Source organism: Saimiri boliviensis, chromosome X (assembly GCF_048565385.1).
Source record: "Saimiri boliviensis isolate mSaiBol1 chromosome X, mSaiBol1.pri, whole genome shotgun sequence".
Classification (NCBI taxonomy): Eukaryota; Metazoa; Chordata; class Mammalia; order Primates; family Cebidae; genus Saimiri; species Saimiri boliviensis.
The window spans coordinates 110,904,665-110,919,814 of record NC_133470.1 but is presented as its reverse complement, the minus strand read 5'-3'; the positions used below and the strand labels follow the sequence as shown (position 1 = coordinate 110,919,814).

Here is a 15,150-nt window from a genome sequence, read left to right as displayed (position 1 = left end):
CAAAAGAAGCAGCTAGAATAAGGGCATGTCCTGTGAGACATCGGTTGACAGGTGTAAAATGTAGAAAATGCTTCTCCACTTACCTCGGACTCCCAAAGTGCTGGGATTACAGGTGTGAGCCACTGCAGCGGGCCTAAAAAGCACTTTTGAAGGAACTGTGGAGTTTTTCCTCAAACTGCTCAACCCTGCAAGTCAGACTGGTCCCAGCACCCCTACCAGACAGCTACAGTCAATGCTAGGGGTCCAAGTGCCTCCGGAAGACTCCCCCCAGCTTTCCCCTGGAAGTGGGGTGGGGCCAGCAGAGAATTCTAGGGGTGACACTCACAGTCCAGGAGCCTTCTGGTGCCCAGAGGGTAGAGGAAGAGTGGAAGTCTGGGGGTGCTCAGTCCCACTGTGTCCTGGACAGGATGGGCTGACTTGCAGGCTGGTCCCCATGGATGCTCAGAAGGAAAATGTACAACAGCAGGTCAGGAAGGGAAACCAAGTAAGGGAAGGGCCCGAGCAAGGGCTAGTGGTCCACTCTCAGCAGCACCCGGTAGCACTTTGCTTCATGTGGCACTGCTTGCAGAAGAGACAGTTGTCCAGGGGTAGCAGCCTTGGTCCTTAGGCTCCACAGACAGGAAGATCTTGCAGTCCTCACATCTGTAACAATTTTCCTGGAAGTTTTTTTCCCATGCACTTGATTTTGAAGGCATCTTTAACATCCCAAGAAATAATGGGACTCTCACAGATGCTGCATACTAGGGCAAATTTTCTGCAGAAGTCATCCAGGCAGTACACCTTGTTCTGGCTTCCCAGGGCAAAGCTCTCATTCTCAATGCACCGGGCAGAGGTCACACACATGAAGCAGGAGGGGTCGAAGGCTAGGCCCAGGGTCCTGATGAAGTGCTCCCAGACCACCTCCCCACACTTGCCACACTTCTCCAGTGTGTCCTGGTAGCAGGGTTCGCAGAGGACTCGCCCATCCTTCTAGTAGAAGCTCTGCCCAGCCAGCTGGCAGCTACAGGTGTGGCACGTGAAGCACCGCAGATGGTTTTGCTTCTTCACGGCCACCACAGCCAGCTCTCCGGGGGAACATGGTTTTGTGGCAGAAGGCACAGATGTCTGTGGATGCCGCTCTCTCAACAGGCTCTGCTGGGGAAAGCGGAAGCTCTTCCTCCACCAGCCTGAGGGAACTAGAACCAGTCTGGACTGGGGCCCAGGTGGGAGTGGGGTCAGGGGCAGGTGTGGCTGCTCTACGTCTGCAATGAGGGAGGCTCCTATTAGAGCAGGTGCCTCCTCTTCAGAAGGCAGGAGCACCTGAGGGGGTGGTGGATGGGGCAGGAGGAAGTCCAGGTCAGGAAGCCCGCCCTCGTCATCCAGAACAGGAGGAGAGGGTGAACATCCTCCATTTGAGAGCTGCAGAGGTGCCGCTGGCAGTGTGGCTGCAGCCCTGCTAGCGGGTTTCCAGAGGCTGGGCCTCCCTGCCAAGTCAGCCCCTGGTGCTTTCATGGGGGCAGGGGCCTTCCACGGGAGGCCATACCAGACCTCACAAACCGCCCGGCTCACTTCCTCGGCCACAGTTACATGGAGGCGCATGGGTGCCAAGGCGATAAAAACAGACAATGCCACTCTCTTCTCAGGCTTTGAGGCCATGGCTTCAGCTCCTGGTTTAGCTGGGATCTGATGCTCCTGGAAGGGCCGAAGTCCCGGATGTTCAGACCAGCGCCTCTAGTCCGCCTGTCCCAGGAAGCTCCGATTCGACACGCCATCCATAGGATTCGACCACCTTGACTTGGTAAGTGGAGGTTGCATATTTGAACCACTGCTTCATTTGTTTCGATAAAATAATGCACGAAACAACCAACTGGAAAAAAAACTTAAACATTCACTAGAAAACAGGCCCAGCATTTGACAGCCAAATAGAATCTTCTCAGAGAAATTTCCACACTTTTATTACCATCTAGAAAAAAAGTAATGCTCGTCATATTAGTTTGCTAGGGCTGCCTTAACAAAGTACCACAGACTGGGTGGCTTAAACAACAGGAATTTAGCCTCACAGTTCTGAAGGCTAGAAACCTGAAACGAAGATATTGGCAGGGTTGTTTCTGAAGGCTATGTGGGATAATCTGTTCTAGGCCTTTTTCCTGGGTGTTTGGATGGCTGTCTTGTTCCTGTGTCTCTTCACATTGTTTCCCCTGTGTGTGTCTGCCTCTGTCCAAATTTCTGCTGTTTATAAGAACAGCAGTCATATTGGATTGGGGGCCACCTTTGTGAGCTCATTTTAACAAATTAAGGTCACATTCAGAAGTACTGGAATTTAGAACTTCATGATTTTTTTTTTTTTTTTTTTTTTTTTTTTTTTTTTTTTAAGACAGAGTCTCACTCTGTTGCCAGGCTGGAGTGCAGTGGCGCCATCTCGGCTCACTGCAACCTCCGCCTCACAGGTTCAAGCAATTCTCCTGCCTCAGCCTCCTGAGTAGCTGGTACTACAGGTGCATGCCACCACTCTCAGGTAATTTTTGTATTTTTAGTAGAGACGGGGTTTCACCATGTTGGCCAGAATGGTCTCAATCTCTTGACCTCATGATCCACCAGCCTCGGCCTCTGAAAGTGCTGGGATTACAGGCGTGAGCCACTGCACCTGGCCTTCAACATGAATTTTTTGGGGGAACACAATTCAATCCATAACATATAGTTCTTCTACTTAGACATCTGAATTTTAGAACAATTAAGACTACTGAAACTCTTGGAACTTTTGTGTAGCATAGGGGATAAACAGAATTTGAATCCTAGCACTGGCACTTGCTAGCTATGTGATATTAAGCAAGTTGCTTATTCTTTCCCTGACTCAATTTCCTCATCTATAAAATGGGAATAATTATACCTACTGAATAGGAGTATTAATTAATATAAGAAAACATGCTTAGCACTGTACCAGTTTCAGTTTATGAATCCATTTGTATTATTCTTCCTTACTCAGAAGTAACAGTGAAACCCAGCTGAATGGCATTAAATAGGCAGTCTCTGAATAGTTACCAAAAAATACATATATATGGACATGTACAAATTTATAGTTTCTCACTAGTGAATGGCAAAGCTTGTTAATTTCCAAGATTTGTTAAAAGAAAACAATGTTCATTTGGCTGAGAGGAACATAGTGCTAAAGAATCTTGAGTTCTGTTCTATCTAGGGCAATTAGCTTCACTTATTATTTCCATTGTTTAACCAAGGGAGTGAGTCAGTTACAGATCAATTGGTATACGTATCACCCATTGAATATACCAAAAATGTTACAAGATAAATCAGCTTTTTAGTTTTCATGGTAATTTTATCTCTTGGTGTTCCCTGTTTATAAAAAAGAGAAAACATCCTTAATTTCTGAGAAAGTGAAAATGTAACTAGCAACACATTAATTTGATTCCAGCAGCTAAAATTTCAGTTGAATGTACTACAATTTATCTATAATTATAAGCATTGTGGTGTGGCTAGGCTACCATGCATTTTTTCTGACTGATCATCTTTCTATACTGTAATCATATTATAAGGATCAGTATGTAACTAAAAGAAGAGTGATTTTTATTGTTGATTTAATTACTATGTGAGAGTAGTACATTGGAGCTTTTCATTATAAGCACTATGATAATTGATCATTCTAACTATTGGTTTGAATAACTTAAATGTAACCTGTAATTTCCACAACCTGAAATCAATAAGGTACATTTATTTTTAATTAAATGGATGCAAAAATAAGACCTAGGGAAAATGTACAAATAAAAACAGTAATTTAGTTTTAAGTACTGTATTGGTTATCTATTGCTGTGTAACAAATTACAGAATTTTGCAGTTAACATAATGCACATTTATTATCTCGGTTTCTGTGGGTGAGGAATGTGGGTACAGCTTAGCTGGGACCTCTTCTTCAGGGTCTGTCACAAAGCTGCACTCAAGTCATAAACCATGCCTGGGAGCTCATTTGAAGTCGCTGCTGTGAAAGGATCCATTTCTAAGCTCACCCATGTAGTTATTGGCAGGTGTGGTATGCAGAAAAATGGTCTTTGAAGATGTACGTATTCTAATCCCTGGAAAACATGAATATGTTATTTCACATGGCAAGGAAGAATTAAGATTGCTAGTCAGCTAACCTTAAAATAGGGAGATTATTCTGGATAATCTGGATTGGTGCAGTGTCATCACAAGGAGTATAAAAGGTGGAAGTGAGAGGCAGAAGAGTAGTCAGTATGAGAGTGATGCAATGTGAGAAAGACATTCATACACTTAATGAACGCTTCATGCTAGTTTTGATGGAGGCATTGAGTTCTTAACTTACTTTGTGTTGACTGCAGTTCATATTTTATATTCAGTGAACGACATACCCTAACATTTTTCATTGCAGGATTAAGTTGATTACAGATTTCATGGGAAAAATAACTAAAGGACTTAGAACAAATTATAAAATTATTACAAAATACAGAAACCTCTAATAACCTATTATCAGAGACACAGAGCTTTAAATTAAATAAGCTGATTCTTAAAAACCACATACACAAAGGTCTTACATGTGTCTAAGGCCTTCAGCTCTTTTTTGTGGAGTTTATCAGGACCCTGAATAGCTCAATATTTAGACATGTAGAAACAAGTCTCAAATGAGAAAAGCCACTTCTCCCCTAATTTGTTATAAGTAAAAGATTGATTGTGAGCACTGAAAGTGAAGATTCTGTAATGAGATTTCTCCTCAAAAAGGACAAGTTGGCAATGATTCAAACTGGAGTTCCTTTTGTCTTTGTAAGAAAAACAGCATGAATATGTTGATTTAATTTCCTTATCATAATAATGAAGTGCATAACTAGCTAAAACAATGGTAAAGAAATAACATATTATCATATTTCATCGCTGGGAATACTTGAATGCTTTCTAGAGCTACTTTGAGCTAAGATTATATTTAAAGAACCCAGAAACATATTTTTATTTGGGAAAAAAAGTCACACTATGGCCCTTTGTTATATTCCTCACTTTCAAAAGAATATGACATTCATTACTAAATTGGAATGAGTAGCTCACCTTTTTTTTTTTTTCTGCAGTTTGGTTTTACAGGTTGAATGCTTTATGATTGATTAAAAAAATTTATGAATGTGTATAGGTGTGTGCGTGCGGCATATGGTCTCTCATATATGTAAAATGAAAGACCAATTTTCTGTGAAGCTTAAGGCCCTAGCTTCTCCTGGCCAGAGAAAAGGTGACCAAGTAAACAAATGAATAATTGCTGTGGCGTTTTACAAATGCACATAATATTCATTTTCTCCTCATCCTTGTTGTTTGTACTTGTAATATTCTGTGATACATTATAAGGTCAAAATAGAACTAATACTGTCCACTAATAATGATGAGAAAGTGACTAAAAGAATATTTGAAAATGTGATTGACTTCTATAGCAAAACAGACAACATATGATATTGTAGGATTATCTTTTTTACCTTTAAAAATTATTTAAATGCAAATATGCATACGATTACCAAAATAAAAGCAATATATTGGGACATTCGTGTTCACATATTGCTACCATTTTCTGTTGTCTTTTGATATTTATAGCTGTGGCTTTAAACTGCACAAAATACTTACCTTCTGGAAATCATTAATTCAGATATTCATATGTACACTATTGTGGATAAATATTTTATTCTGACCAACTAATATTTTAAGGATTAATGTTTCGTGATGATTGGACGTTACACTATGGTTTTGTGTGCCAAACTGTGCTATGATACATTAAAGGATCCATTACTGCCTAGATGCTGTAAAGTCGCTTTCCCAGAAGCAGTGATAAAGGTGGTTAGAAATGTAAGAATGATTAATACCATTGACGATGTGATTAGTGGAAACGGTCATTTTATTTGGGATGCTTTTTGAGACTCTGTTTTGATAAGTGGCCTGCCAAAGCAAACAAATGATAAGAAAGAGCCTGTTCACAGGGGAATTTGTAAACAAATGTCAAAAATTCAGCAATACTTTGGTAATCCAACGTTTTGGTGATTTACATATTGTTTTTGTTGTTTTAATGATTGAATAATCTAAACACTATCATCTTATTAGGGGTAGTCCTAATGGGATTTTTATTTATAATCAACAAACCATTCTGTGAATGTGGGCAGTATTTGAACTAAAGAGGCTGTTTGCCAGCCACCAAACAAATAGAACATCTGGATGTCTACAACTGTCTTAAATTTGCTCCCAGCAGATCAGTCTGAAGTTGGGAATTCAGGTCGCATTTATCCAACACCAAAATAAACAGTGAAAAAATAATCTGACATACATTTAGTTTTTTATATATGTGAAAAAAAACTATACAGATATTTTGAAAATAGACTGAATTTTGTCCCTTTTAATCTCTTAACATCAGTGACATATTAGTATTAATGTAAGTACTTGACATTTATCTTGGGGTTGCTATAGTTATTCCTAGTTAAAAATACACATCTATATTACTATAAGTTTTAAGTTTGCCTGATGCCAAAGCAGTGTCAGCTAATATATATTATTTAAAATGTTTAAGGATTTATAATCCTGTGGAGTTTACATTTTCTCTTAAAAACATCTAAGCATAATCCTAAAGTTACAAAATAATGTATAGTATATATAGTAATTATTTTAAAAATTATTTACTTTGAAGTTTGAAAAGGACCTGAAAGGTCATCGTACAGTAACATATTTCAATACTTTAATCCAATTTGCAATATTCCTGAAAAGTTATTGTTTGGTTTCCAAGTGAATACTCTTTCTTTTTACCCAGGAACTTAACAGTCTCCATAGACAGCAAAGATTTTCCCTCTATTTGGTAAACTTCACTGAGCTGAAAGTTGATGTGTGGTAACTTTCTCCCAACAGTTCCAATTTCTTCTTTGGGAGTTTTACATAAGGAATTTGAATATCCATCCATTGGCTTCTCTTTTTCAGATTGACCATTTCTAGCTTTTTTTACCTGTTCTTCGTATAAAATGGTTTCAAATTCTCTCATTTGTTTGACTGCTTTCATATAAACAAACTTTTATGTTATGGCTCACAGAACTGAGTCTATGCTCAGTTATGGTCTGTGAAAGATTGGCAACTCCTTTGTTTAAAATACTATGGTTGTAATTACATAAATTATAACCTAGCATTATAACCTATTATAATTCAAATTTTAAGTGTGGACTTATTTTGAATTCATTTTAAGCTAAAATATCCAAATCTTTTTATTTTCTTTTTTCACTTTTTCTTTTTTCCTTTTTAAAATATATGCATTGTTGTGAAGTCATGTCTTTCCCTTTTTGTACTTGTATGGTTGGCTTTTTGTATCCAAATACAGGACCTTATACTTTCCTATTATAATTTATCTTCTTAGATTTCATTTGCCATTTACCAGTCTGTGATAATTCATAGGGATTCCGATTTATCATTTAAAACATTTTCTCCCTGTATTAGTCTGTTTTCACACTGCTATAAAGATGCTACCTGAGACTGAGTAATTTATAAAGAAAGGAGGTTTAATTGACTCACAGTTTCATATGACTGGGGAGGCTTCAGGAAACATACAATCATGGAGGAAGGCGAAGGGGAAGCAAGGCACATCTTACATGAAAGCAGGAGAGAGAGAGAGACAATGTAGGGGAAACTGCCACTTTTAAAACACATCAGATCTCATGAGAACTCCCTTACTATCACAAGAATATCATGGGGGAAACTGCCCCAATGATCCAGTGACCTCCTACCAGGTCCCTCCCTTGACATGTGGGGATTACAAATGGAGATGATATTTGGGTGGGGAAACAAAGGCAAACCATCAACCCCTGCAATCCAGACTTGTGGTATATACCAGCTTGTTATTTATATCATTAATATTGACATGTTGCTGGAGATCTCCTTTTAGGTTATTATTCCATTTCAGGTTGACATTTTCTCATTAAATAGCATTTTTTTGGTCTTAGTCATTCAAATTTAGTCATTGTATCCCTTGCTTTAGTTATGCATACTATCATCTGGGTCACATTTCTCTATCCTATTAAAATCTGATATCTAGGCTGGGCACTGTGGCTCATGCCTGTAATTGCAACACTTTGGGAGGTAGATCACATGAGCTCAAGAGTTTGAGACCAGCATGGGCAGCATGGTGAAACCCAGGCTCTACAAAAAATAGAAAAATTAGCCAGGTGTGGTGGTGCATGCCTGTGGTCCCAACTGCTTGGGAGGCTGAGGTGGGAGGATGACCTGAGCACAGGGAAGTTAAGGCTACAGGAAGCCATGATCATGCCACTGTATTTCAGCCTGGGAGACAGAATGTGAACCTGTTTCAAAAAAATATCTGATATATAGAGGCACCATTTTGGGTTATATCCCTGGTCTACCAATTATTAACCATTCCAGAAGAGAAAATGGAAATTAAAAGGAAGATTTTTTTTTTTTAAAATCTGTTAAGGCTTCATATAAGTTTTTCTGCAGGTGGTAGGACATGGTTCTGAAGGCATCAGAGTAGTGTTTCACCTGTTATTTTACTACTTCCTGAAATAAAATAAACATTTATTAATGGCTTGCTTTATTTAGAGTATTATCATAGGCAAGTAGGGCACCAAAAATAAATATATAATCCTTTACACTGAAACACTTACAGTGTGTTTTTATAGTCACAGACTGAGCTACTCCAATGTTGGCTGGTCATGCTAGAATTTGATGGCAGTGACCACAAAGGGGACTGACTAGGTAAGACATTTGAATAACACATTGTGAATACATCCTGTTAGAAACAAAAACCACACCCTAAAATCTGAATATAATGTAGTGTTTTTCAAAATTTTTTACCACAAAATAAGTGAATTTACATCATGGTTTTATATACATGTATACATATGTACATACATGTATATGTGTGTATGTATGCATGTGTATATACAAGTTGAGTATCCCTTATTTAAAATGCTTGGAATGAGAAGTGCTCAAATTTAAGATTGTGCCAGATTTTGGAATATTTATATTATACTTAAAGGTTCAATATCCTTAATCTGGAAATCTGAAATCTGAAATACTCCAAAGAGCATTTCCTTTAAATGTCATGTCAGCACTCAAAAAGTTTTGGATTTTGGATTTTCATATTCAGAGCCATCAACCTGTACTTGTATCTGTATGTATGTGTGTATATAATACAGAAAACAAAATCAAAATCAGATATTTCACAATAATGTGTTTAACCCTATTGCCAAAGTCTCTAAACCTGTTTATTCTATTTAAAAATTTTGTTTTGTAACCACTAAGTTGCTTTTCTAATCTTCATTCTGTGACTGTTCTAAGGTGGAATCTCTACATCATCCTTATACTTAATACAGGGCGACATATACTCAAGGGTAGCAGAGATATTTTTCCAGTCTAAGCACAATGAGGATTTGCAGCCCTCTGTATTATCTAGACCATCATCTCCCCGATATGATCTATTATTATTATTATTTATTTATTTATTTTTGTAGAGTAGGGCAATCTAGAAAACAATATTAATTTGTCTAGTCTCCCTTGGAAAAGGATAGATATGAGTAGACTGTTGGAAACAGGAAAGAAACTGAACATTTATCAAGTGCCTATCATGTAGCAGACATTGATTAAGATATTTTAAAATTTGTTTGTTTGACCTTCAAAAAATGTGAGGATCAGAGACTATAGTAATCTGCCCAAGGTCACCACATTCCTTTATCCAAGAGTTAGGCCCAGAGTCAAAAGCCCATGTATATTCATGACAACTAAAAATATCTCCAGATGTGATAGCTTTGAGTGTCAACTAGGTTGGATTGAAGAAGGCAAAGTATTGTTCCTGGGTGTGTCTGTGAAGGTGTTGCCAAAGGAGATAAACATTTGAGTCAATGGACTGGGAAAGACAGACTCACCCTCAGTCTGGGTGGGTACAATCTAATCAGCTGTCAGCATGGCAGATACTTTATTGCACTATTGTTGCAGAAGCATAGATTTAATTGCATCTTTATTTTGAAAAACAAATGGAAATTAATGGGGTTTAAAGCCCAGAAGGCACTGACCTTTTTCTAGTTATTGTATTGTTGCAATTTAAGTATTAAATAGGTTTCTCAACAAATTAGTCCATCTCATTGATGTGCCACAGAACTCCAAAGCTTTGCTGTCATCACATAAATGAGCTAAATCACATATTGAAAGGGAACACACCCAATTTTATGTTAAGGTGACACCAGCAGTTTTCTTCTTTTATTAGTAATGTGGATTGATGTTTTCTCAGAGTAACTCATTGTCTTTTTCACTTGAAATTTTTGATCTTGTCCTGAAGATTAGCTGCTGCTAAAAACAATGCTAGCCTAAAGGTATAGGAGTGTCTTTGACAAAATGACCTTCATGTTAAGGGGAAATGCTGTTTGTCTACTCAGACATGCATCTGTGATGTTCATAGTCTTGTTTCAGTTATAATAGTTGTTTTTTTCTTAATTTTGTTCATATACACCTTAACACAGGGTAGGGAGAAGTGGCACAGTGTATTGCATTATATACATTTATCATTGATTTACCTAATGTTACATTGTAGATAAACACTATTAAGTGGTAATACTTGAAAAGGAGCACTTATACAATAAGTCTTAAGAAATAATGTTTGTAATAAACTTAACTATGTTACATATAAAAAAAAAGTATCTTTTCCTGAATAAAGGAATTGAGGTTTATCCCAGTAGAAGCTTTGAATAAGGTAGACTGTTGCCAACTATGTATTAATCCTACATGTTTGAAGTAACATGTATCCAGAAAGCTTTATTATTAAGCAGACAGGAGAAGATGGAAGAGCAGACTAGCTGAGTCTTCCAGCCTTCGTGTTTCTCCTGTGCTGGATACTTCCTGCCCTCAAATATCAGAATCCAAGTTCTTCAACTTTTAGACTCTTAGACCTACACCAGTGGTTTTCCAAGGGCTCTCCAGCCTTAGGCCACAGACTGTAGTCTGCACTATCTGCTTCCCTACTTTTGAGGTTTAGGGACTAGGACTGACTTCCTTGCTCCTCAGCTTGCAGATGGCCTATTGTGGGACTTTACCTTGTGAGTGTATGAGTCAGTGCTCCTTAATAATCTCCCTTTCATATATATATGAAAGGGAGATTATATATATATATATATAAATATATATATATATATATATATATCTATATCTCCTATTAGTTGTGTCTTTCTAGAGAACACTGATGGATATATACTAGATAATGCCAAATATACTCGCAGCCCCGTTGAGGAGTGGGGCAATGTAAAAAATTAGCTTGTTAAAAACCACTGCTTTAGGTCATAAGCTTATAAGTGGGGAACTAGTATTCAAACTTGAAGGAAATTAAAACATTGTACCCCAAAATATATTTCTTTGACGTATTTTGAAATGGCTGCCAATTGGCCAGCAACCAAAAGTGGCCTTGTACAGCTGTTTTCTGGTAGGAAAAATGTGCATATGTAGAGACTCCATTGATGAAGCCATACCCCTGCTTTCCACATCTTTCCTAGATCCAGGAAAGACTGAGAGTCTCACATCTTAATAAACCTGAAAAGAAACATTTACCATCTATTGCCTCTGAGAGGAGCTTCATGTTCATCCAGCCAAGCCTCTTCCTTTCTTCCTCCTATAACTTGCCTTGCCACTAAAACCTGTTTTTTGACATACTTTTAGTTTACATTCTTTCTGCAATTTCAAGATGATATACAAGCTTCCGTTACTTAGTGGAAAGTTGGATCTTCATTCTGAAGACTCTCATGTCTACACCTTAAATAAATTTACATTTCTTTTGTCCTATTCATCAACATGCCTCATACAAGTATGAACCCCCAAAATCTGAGACCGATCTCAGTTAATTTAGAAAGTTTATTTTGCCAAGGTTGAGGACAAGTGCCTGTGACACAGCCACAGGAGGTCTTAAGGCCATGTGTCCAAAAGGTCAGAACACAGTTTGGTTTTATACATTTTAGGGAGACATGAGACATCATTCAACATATGTAAGATGAACATTGTTTAGGTCTGGAAAGGCAGGACAACTCAAAGGGAGGAGGGGGCTTCCAGATCATAGGTAGATAAGAGGCAAATGGATTCTTTTGAGTTTCTGATTAACCTCTCCAAAGGAGACAATCAGATATGCATTTATGCAGTGAGCACAGGGGTGAAATGAATAGAATGGGATGTAAGATTGCCTGAAGCAGTTTCCAGCCTGATTTTTTTCTTTAGCTTAGTGATTTTGGAGCCCCAAGATAGTTTCCTTTCACACAAGTGACTTTTTAGTAAACTTTTGGGGGTCCAAGAGCCTATGGCCTCCATAAACTGAAGTCTCTGATTCTAAATGCCATGATTTTCAACATTATGTGACACTGTAAAATATTCCGTAGATAAAGAAAAAATGGTAAGCAGAGAAAAAGGGTACATGCTATGAGAAGTGAGGTCTGGATGACAAACTTGACCTAATTCACATATTTTTAACTGGAAAATGCACCATAGTTGGCTTCTTATATTAGAGCTCTATACTACTAAGGGGAATACAATAAGCATGAGGGCTCCTGTCCCTTTCTGAAATCAATTAAAAGAGCTTCCAGGTCAGGGATGCACATGTGGAGGTGGTAGGAAGAACTTCAGGACATCAGGCCCTTTAGCATTTTCTCAAAGTACTCAAAGCAGTAGAAGTAATTCTGCAAAGTTCTGGCATGAACCAAGATAATGTGGATATACTCAGACTACTTTTTGTTGACCCACTAAAGTGAAGGCACTAAAGGAGCAGGGTAGAAATCTTCAAATTGATTTAAAAATGGTAGGAATCTGAGATTCTTGTTAATGTGCTTATTTCTCAGAAATAGTTATATTCTGAGCCTCTTTTTAGTTCATGAGAAAAGTAAAAAAAATGAAAACTAAAAGAAGGCAAATTTTGGACCCTGGAACTCTGCATCTAGGTACTTTCCACATGATTTACTGCTCACGGTGCAGGATACAAATAATGACCATGCCAGCATGTGAAAGCTTAAAATACATTCTAATGAAGATCACATTGCGAACATTGCCAAGGCAGGATAAAATGCAATCAGGATTTAAATGTGTCTAAAATAATAGCTCCTTGGATTCAAGCGCACTGATTAATGTCAGAGACACTTATGAAATGCTGTTGCCTGGTCATCAGTGTTATTTTTCTTGTGGAACATTTTGTACAAGAAGCAATAAATGAGGCCTAATAAACTAAGAAAAGAATACCTTATTCTCTAAAATTGACCTGACTCAGGTGAAGTGCTTTAGTTACAGGCGATCTGTGTTTCAAGATTGACAGGTTATCAGCATAACTTTGAAATAGGCATACTTCAAATATTTCTGAAATATTCACCTTTCACAGCAGATTCTCTTGCTTTCCTCATATCTGCATATAAATGTAAATTTTGTGCTTACCATACAGTCAGCTTTTTTTTTTTTAATTTGAGGAGCCAAAATTAGCTTTAAAGATATTATTTGTATTGTAACCAAGTAGCTTAACTTCAAAATAAATTTTATTTTTCAACTGAGAGCAGGTACTGTTTATTCACTGATCAGCTTAGAAAAATAATCATGGTAGACACCTTATTTCATTCTTCTAATAAGCCTGTTGATCTGATCCTGTTGCCAGCATCTCCACCTTCTACAAAATGGATGGTCTTTTTCTTCATTCCGCCTCGTGGAGAAGATAATTTGAAGGTCCACAGGAAGTTATTTGCTTCTTTGAAGCATTTTCTAACAGTATAGATCTCATGAATCCGATCCTCCATGCAGATGATGCTATATTTTCCAAGAGATCGAGCAATCACAGTGTTATCTGTCAAAGCAATTCGCTTCTTTTTGATTTTGCCATAACCACATATATAGATTAGTTCATTTACTGACTTCAGATTTGGGTACCCCCATGCAATATATGGCTCTGCACTCCTCAACATGTTAATTGAAGCCTTGTTGAGCTTCACAAAGGTTCCATTGAAGGATTGATGAAGGCGAAGAAGCTGCAACACCTTTCAGACCTTTAGGCTCACACCATTGATACCTCTGATCCTGATGACAAACACCAATTTGGGTTCTGCAGGTACATAGAAGTCTCCAGCTTTCCTTGCCATCCTTGCCATTTGAATTTCAGTTCTGTGCATCTGCCTATATTCCTTGTGACAGTGCTTTGCTTTTTCATAGATAAGTTTCCTCCTTGCCTTCAAAACATCTTTTTGGCAAACTTCTTTCCAGGTGCTTGATCTGGAAATTTCTTCACTTTTTATTAAGGGTTCTGGCACAGCAGGAACCATCTTCTTCTCTTCTACACCCTCCATGGTTCCAGCCAGAATAAGGGCCAAAATAAATTTTACAACTTTTTTTCTTTTTTAAATTCTTTGGTTCCCTCCCTTCCCACTGGACACTCCTTTCACTGTGCTGCTTTATCTAATTATGTGCTTGCTTAGAAGTTCCAGGGGCTAATCTTCAAGTGAACCAAGCATAGAAACTCAACTGTAGAATCTTCCCCATCTACAGATTACCTCAAAGCAGTAAACCTATGACTCAGTCATTGTTGAAATGGCACCAGCTCGCACTGCAGGTGGACAATAACTCAAAATAACAATTGGAATGAGACCTGTAGTCCCTGTACCCCGCACTCCTCAAGTGTGTTTCTCATACCAAGTTTCCTTACTTAAACTCCTTACGGAGACTAAAATTTGAAATGGTCTTTTTGGAGGCATGTGTCTAGACATTTCTGAACAGCTTGTCTTTAATAAAGCTGCTTTCCTTTCACCCCACCTCACCTCTTATGTGATTGGCTTCTCAGGCAGTGAGCAGCTGGACTTGCATTTGGTTACAATAGCATTTGAGGAAGAAAATGTGCTTAAATCCTAAAAGGAACATCAGAGTAACCTGAAACCATTCCCCACTTCCGTTTTATAACCTGAAATAATAGGTAAACAAACACATGTCTATGAAGGCTTACATGTTTAAAGGACTGGATCAAAAGAGTTAGTGATAAAAGTACACGGTAAATGCTCTATTACTCTTTTTTGTCTGAAAAACAAAATAATAAAGAAACAGGCCCACAGTGTGCATCTCTCATACCTCATATATTCTCTCTCTTTCTTGTGAGGACAAAGTTGTTATGGAGCACAATACTCATAAAAACACCTAATGAAATTATCA

The 15,150-nt window shown here is 38.0% G+C and overlaps 2 pseudogenes; both read right to left on the bottom strand.

Annotated features, from left to right (window-relative positions):
- Positions 1–522: 522 nt before the first annotated feature.
- Positions 523–1,635, bottom strand: LOC101035479 (filamin-binding LIM protein 1 pseudogene; annotated as a pseudogene).
- Positions 1,636–13,569: 11,934 nt separating this feature from the next.
- Positions 13,570–14,297, bottom strand: LOC101035796 (large ribosomal subunit protein uL30-like; annotated as a pseudogene).
- Positions 14,298–15,150: the final 853 nt, after the last annotated feature.